Source organism: Rhea pennata, chromosome 1 (genome assembly GCF_028389875.1).
Source record: "Rhea pennata isolate bPtePen1 chromosome 1, bPtePen1.pri, whole genome shotgun sequence".
NCBI classification, from domain to species: Eukaryota; Metazoa; Chordata; class Aves; order Rheiformes; family Rheidae; genus Rhea; species Rhea pennata.
The window spans coordinates 74,377,841-74,385,070 of record NC_084663.1 but is presented as its reverse complement, the minus strand read 5'-3'; the positions used below and the strand labels follow the sequence as shown (position 1 = coordinate 74,385,070).

Sequence of the window (7,230 nt, the reverse complement as noted above, 5' to 3'; positions counted from 1 at the left end):
CCTGGAGGCAGGGAGCTGGGAAGGGAGAGCAGGAGGGAAAGGCCTCCAGGGAAATGAGGGTGAAAGGGGGCATAAAGGGAACTGGGGTGGTGTTGGCACCCTCTGCAAAAGGGAGCGGGAAAGGAAAAGAGACAGCAGGTGACAAGGCAGCCCCATTTGCTGCCGAAGGAAAAGGACAGAGAGCTCTGGTGGGAAAGGACTGGAGAAAGGACTGAGGGAGGGCAAAGCTGGAAGAAAGCACAGGAGCTTCTGAATGGGCCAGAAAAGGGAACTGCTAAGGAAAAAGCATAAGAGATGGGAAATCCAGGGTCTGCTGATCAGTGCTTTCCCTTAGGACTCTTCCCTTACACTGGCTGCCCGTGACAGGGGAGCTGCCAGGAGCAGCCCCAGCCTTGGCTGTTTGCCTTGGTCCCTTGCTCTGGCAAGCAGGTGCTGCGGTGGCTGTGCCTACGAGGAGGCTGCACCTGAGCAGGTAGCATCCCGAGCTCCAGTTTTGGCCACATCTGCTCAGTTCATCTCTTTTCTTCTTGTAAAGATGTGGGATTTCACGCTTCCAGCTTGCAACTGGGTTTATAATTTGGCAAAGAAACTAAAAAAAAAAAAAAAAAACAAAAAAAAACAAAACACATGTCATTACAAAGCATTACAGCACATGCATTAGCGCCTCAGTACAAAGCCCAGCTGAGATCCAACTTTCCAGTGTAATTTTCCTTCACATCTGCCAAACTGTGCATGGAAAGAACCATCTGTGATGTCTTGCGGGGGCATTTCTCGGTCACAGCTTCCAAAGGGTAACTAAAAACCGAGCTCCATAAAGCATAAGCCATCGCCCCAAATGGCTTGGGTTTTAACATAAGCATAAATTAAAGCTGAGAGAACAAATGACGACACCCACTTTTTGGTCTGTTCTGTCTGCATCTTGAGCTCATCAGCCCACTCAGCAAAATTAACATCTTGCAAATACTTCATAATCCAACTTATATTTTAAGACTTTTATTAAAGAGAATCACAGTATTTCAGACAGGCACAGTTCACTAAACATTTTTGGATCAGGCAGCTTCCTGGATCACCAAGATCCTGATTATGCTTACATTTTTAACTCTAAATGATTGACCCACTGGAACAAACAATCAAGGAAAATGATGCATTGCCCATTTCTGGAAATCACCGGTTCCAGACTGAGTGCCTTTCTAGGATATATGTTTTTGCCAGGTACATATTATGGAGCTCAGAAGAAGAATTTCTGGAATAAAGACTATATCCAAGAGACCAGATTAAATGATCTAATGGTCCCTTTTGGCCTTAAAATCTTTGAATCAATGAACTGAAATCTATGAAAGAGTCCCAGGTGTTGGGATGAACTGGCTCCATTGCAAATAGGTCAATTAAACTTAAACTCACAACCTCCTGGGTTGTCTTTAAAGTATAAATTGGATTGGAAGAGATATAACTGTAACTAAACTCCTCCTGCAGTTTCAAGCTAATACAAACTTTCTCTCTTCCTATCCTGTTACAGGTAGGCAAGTCTCTGTTTCAGACCTTGCTCACCCAAAAGACTGTGAGCAGATCGATGACCTGGCACCTCCTCCATGCTCTCTCCCATCACCAGGAAACATGTTTCTTGCATGGGGTACACTGAGTGCCTAGTGAAAAAGCTCACTCTGCCTGTGCTAGTGATGGCCACACTACTGTAATGCAAAACCTTGGTCGTCTGGATGATGCTCCTGTGCAAACAGTTCTGATCAGGCAGGTACCACTGGGCTTTGCACAGGGGCCTCTCAGAGCCTGGGATGAGGCATTTTTTTTATCTTCCATGAGTAACTGCAGCTGCCCTGTAATTCTTATGTATGGATTAATAGAAATTTCTCACTTTTCTTCAGGACTGTGAATTAGTCACATGTTCAGCACAAGAGTAGCGTGGGAAGAGAAATTTCAGCAAAGCCAGCTTAGCATTTCCGACCTCAGCTTCTTAACTCTGTTCCTTCTCCCTGGGCTCTTGAATCTCCTTGCTTTTTTTCTGCTTCCTGCCTCTTCTTTCTTATATTCCTTTCTTCTCTTTTCTTTCTCACTTCTACAACATGTCCCATTTCCTACTCTAGAAATCCATCTGCTCCTGCTCTTCTCACAGCTTCTCATTCCCTCTTCTCACCCCTTACCTGTTTCTCCCCTACATCTCGTCTCACTTTAAAGCACAAAATTGTTCCAGACTATTTGGAACTGGATTTTAGTGGACTCAGATGCGAACTTCTGACTACCTGGAGTCAGTCTTTGAGTCTCTTCTTTTGCCTTTGATGATTACAACCAGACACTGATAATGCTGCAGAACAGCTTGCCATCATACCACAGTGGGCTGTGGAGTCACGTACCAGGAATTAAGGAGGGGCTGGATTTTATAGGTGTTTTACATGCAAGAGCCCAGAGGAAAGTGTAGATGCTGCAGAAAGAGATGACTGACCACTGGCACTTATACTTCCTTCCCGGTAATGCTGGATGAGTGTCACGGTGGGAATTGAGTGCTTCTGCAATGTTAATAGTGCCATCTTTTGGATAAGGTGTAAAACTGTACTAACTTCCTGACATCACTGAAAAGCTCTCAAGGCAAGCCTCAGAGAGGAAAAAGCACTTTTTTTTTTTCTTGCTCTCACCAAGATCTGTCTCAATTCCCCTTGAAGTTTTTATTGAGAAAAGTTACTCTGGCTTTCAGATCCAGAACTGCTCTATAGCATGTCTATGGCATCCAGCAGAGCTGTCTCACTTCAGCATCAGCTGTATTTCAGTGAACTATCACAGAGGAGAACACTTTGAATAAGATTGTTCAAAGGACCTCAGGTACCTGCTGAAAAGGCTTGTGTATGTAGCAGCTGGTGATTGAAAGTTTGATTCACAGGAGAGGGACAGATACAAAGACAGAAGCACGTTCCAGGGTTTGTCCGGGTTGCAATGCTCTTTAGGATAGAATAAAAGTAGAAGGCCATAAAACAAAAAATGCCGTGTGTTTAATATTATACTGTTCCATGTAATACACAAGTGACACTGTGTTTTAAACGAATGCTGCATCCCCACTGGAACTGGGCTTTTAAAATACAGTAAAATGTTCTGATTCTTGGAGGGGCCTTACCGAGAATAAACTCATCTTCAGTAGTCATGCTGATGTGTTTTGCATCTGATCCAAGATTTTGTAAATCTAAGTCAGCTCTGTCTCTTGTGCCTAATAATATGAAGCAAGAAATAGCCTAGCCTTGTAAAATTGTGGGTTTTGGATTCAACCCATATTGATTACCTAGCTCATAAATGAAGACCAAACTTATGGGCCTTCTCCAAACAGCAGTCAGCTTTGAGAAGCTTTATGCCAACAGAGCAGACTGGCAGATATTGACTGTCTGTTAGCTCAGACTCACACTTCCCAATTTCAGCCGAGCTTCTTGTTTATATACATTTTTCTTGAGTAAAATCTTCCTTTTTCCAATTATGTGCTCCTTACAGATTCAAAATACTCCCTGTCTCCTATAAGTTTTATTTGGCCAAATCCTACTGCTGTGAAACTAATGGCAAAATGCCACTGATTTTACTGTGATCAAGATTTCCCCATTGGGAAATTCTGGTCTTCAAAATCATTGATAGAAAGCAGTGCTATAGGAAACTAGGACTAACTAAGTGGTATGGTTAGGCAGAAGATGTTCTGCCACCCAAGTAACTGCATAAATGAGAGCTGAATGGAGACATCTGACATACCTCTATTGGTATTAGCTGGAAAAAGTGCTAAATCTCTGACTAAGCATGGTTGCTCCTGAGTGCCAGTCTCTGTTATCTGACCTGCAGCAAGTATCACTTTAGTCCATGAGTCACCTTACTGAAATCAGCACAAATAAAGGTGGCAGAGCTAGCCCTGAGTGCTTCTGGGTCACCCTGGGTGACAATTCTGGCCTGCCCAAAGTGAAGACAGTGTCCCTCCTTTTTGGTGCATTTACATCACTACAAATGATGGCCTCTGATTGCCTGAAACAACAGCACTCAGCTCAGAATTTCCCTCTTTTTACTTGTCCATTGTTATCACATTTGGAATACATTTATTCCACTAAAATATCATTTGCAGGCTTAAATGATGTATATAAAGGTTGTATTGAAATACTGCTTCCATTTATGCCAAATAATTAAGCACATGCTTTTAAAGAGGTGAATCAAGGTCATAATGAGCTTTAATTTGCTGGGTGCTGATGCAACAAGTTAAGGTGCCTAGGTGAATATGCCCCTCCGAAGTCTGTTTGATATGAGGGGCTCTCAGCACACTTCTGGCAGACCAAGCATTTCATTTGGAGGGCTGATTTACCCTCTCAGCTCTCTTTCACTGCCACATTGAGCTGCAACTCTCAAGAGATGAGGGGAAAAATTCCCTCATTTGGCTCACTAATATCAATGGAAAGCTGTTCTGTGTTGATGACTTTCCACTCCACAAGAGCGCCTGCGGACAGGGAGATGGCTATCACCCAGACTGAATTAATTTTCTTGGGACAGAACACCAGGAAACAGAAAAAGTGATCATCAAATAGGGAATTTGGACCAGTGAACAGGACTGGTATTTTTAAAAGCAAACAGCTCTCCTGCAGGGGAAGGTTGGCCAGCTAGGCAGAAGAGACACTGAGGATATCTGCCATATCCGAGTAATTGTGACCCCAAGGAGAGCCCTGTGAATGATGGAGAGCACCAAGCTCTTTAGGGGACTTGGAGGGAAGCCCTCAGAGTGCCCAAGAATAGTGGGAAAGTGCCTGTGCTATTATACACGTGTTATTCTGCTGTCTAAGCTGTTTTCTTCATGTGCTGGCTGAAGTGAAGCACTTTTTTGATTCCTTAGAAAATCTACGCGTCTCTTCTTTTCAGCTTCACAGGTCCCTGAAGAGGCGAACTGTGTGCTGGGGGACTTGGAGATGAAAATCTGAGGCCATGCCCTGAAAATAGGTAGGGGGAGGAAAACCAGGGTTTTCATGAGAGCGGTTTTACTAGGAAATGCCAGGTTCTGCTGGCGAACAAGACCTGTTTGTGTCCAGGAAACATGTCAGGAAGACAAGCAAGAGCCATTCTTGAAAGCCATTCAGCTAAAGGTAAGCTTAAGAGAAAACACGTCCAACGTATTCATGTCCAACAAAAGGAACTTTACTGGTTCTCTGTGACAGATGGATTGAATTATTCAAGCTTAAACTAATAAAAAAATCCCATGTCAGGCACCGTGCACTTCACTTTATGAAGACTAAAATGTTTTGGGCAGTGTCCCTTTAACATACTCCTGAAGTTTACATATGGAGATCTGTATTTTGGGCTGCTAAAATAATTCTGTGTAAGAGGGAAACTATGAGCATCTGAGAGAGAGGAAATAACACTTCTAAAAAAATAAAATCTGTTTCAGAAACTGAGGTACGCATAAAAAAGAAAAAGTTTAGCACTGAGGATTTCTGGCTTTCTACTGTGTGCCAATCTGCATCCACTCTTGTGATTTCCACTCAGCCATACCAGCTCTTACTCTCAGTGGAATTTTTGCTGGTGTAAAAACAAGTGTATTGGGCCTTTTGATGGCAAGGTTTTTCCTGCTCCAGAGACAGTCTGAGCAGTAGGCTAGAGCAGTGATTTTCCTAAGAGCGTGACATTGAGAACATCTACATCTGTTCAGCAAACTGGCTCATTCTGGCAATGCACTGTGCATTTTCAGCCCTGATTCTGCCAAACTCCCACTTAACTTTACACTTGCAAGCAACCTCCCCAAAAGGAAGTTAAGCACGTGCTTGTGTATTTGGCAGGCTAAGGGTCAACGTCTTGGTAGTCTAGAGACCTGATAACAGATTCTTGCTTTGTAAGACCCCAGACTAAGCTCTGAGGCAAATGCTCTCAAGCTAAATGCTATCAAGTCAGCCGATGGAGTTAACAACAAAAATGTAGAAGGAAGCAGAACCGCGTAATAGCTTGTGATTATTATCTGAGGGCTGGGTGGAGTAGCTATTGGAGAGGCAGCAGCTGAGAGCGAGTACATCCAGATTAGAGAAGCTGACATTACAGAACATCTTTCTGTGTTAAATGCTTTGGTTTTCTCTGAACTTCTTAACTTCCCGGGAGGGGTCACAGCGATGCAACCCACAAACATGGGGGAGAGCAGTCCCAGCTTTTAGAGCAAGGAATACAAAGCGACAGCAGGAACAGAGAGAAAAACAAATGCTTTTCTGAGGAATATGCTTTGAATTATTCATGTGTGTGTTACTGGATTCTGTTTTGTTTCTCACTATACTAACTATGAGGCACTCTAATTACAAATATTTAAGATACACATAAATTACCCTGCCAGGCATGACAAATGCTGCTTGTAAAGCCTAGAAGTATTACCCTTGCAACTGTAGCCAAGAAACTTTAGTAGACCACCTGTTAGGTGAGATGCAAAACAATCGCAAGTCACCAGTTTTCTGAATTCCAGTGAAAATAGATGAGACTTCTGGAGTGTCTTGGAAAACTCTAGACATCCTCTGTCTATTTGCTATGTATCTAAGGCCAGTTCCTTAGGTATTGAGCCCAGCTCCACTTTAACCAGACACTTTGAAAACAAGCAAAGTACTGGGAGGGCAGTGAACAGGCTCTGGGAGGTGACTGTCCAAAATGTTGTAGTTCACCGGTCACATAGACACCATACCTGCTCCTGCTGGCTCCCCATCCCTTTTCACTTCTTCACCAGGCTCCACAAGGCATTTCTTCACATCCCCACCAACACGCAGGGGTTGTGCTGGGAAAAAAACGACAACACAGAACATAAGTGCCGACATGCAGAGACTAAGCAGGTGGTGGTGACAATGATAGAAGCAGACCTCTCAAACACGTGATGGACTTCAAACATAAGGTTGCTTCTTGAGCCCTAAATAGCACTGCTTAGGTCGCTGCCTTTGCTTTCGTGGCTGCAAACTCACCCCCTTGCAAGCCCGTTCTGTGGTCTTCTGCTAAGTTGAAAGCTGTGGTAGTCACGCGCCTGCACCTCAGACACGCTGTCTTCCAAAAGCCTTAAAATGGCCCAAAGCAAAGATCCGTGGTGGCTGAGGAAAAAGCATGCTCAGGTTACAGTCGGATGCTCCCTGGCAATGAGCAGTTGGAGGAGGTAAGCACCTCATATGGCTCAGAGGCAGCCAAAGCCACAGTGGGGAGGAGGAAATTTTTCAGCCCACAAAAAAAGTCATTTCTGGGCAGAGTCACACAAAATCTGTGTAA

At 43.8% G+C, this 7,230-nt stretch overlaps 1 long non-coding RNA gene across 1 annotated transcript; it reads right to left on the bottom strand.

Annotated features, from left to right (window-relative positions):
- Positions 1 to 520: 520 nt before the first annotated feature.
- On the bottom strand, positions 521 to 7,016 carry LOC134142063 (uncharacterized). Its single transcript, XR_009958784.1, has 3 exons — positions 6,936 to 7,016; positions 6,665 to 6,754; positions 521 to 589 (listed from the first exon to the last, which is right to left on the bottom strand). It is a non-coding gene; the product is annotated as an uncharacterized LOC134142063 (long non-coding RNA).
- Positions 7,017 to 7,230: the final 214 nt, after the last annotated feature.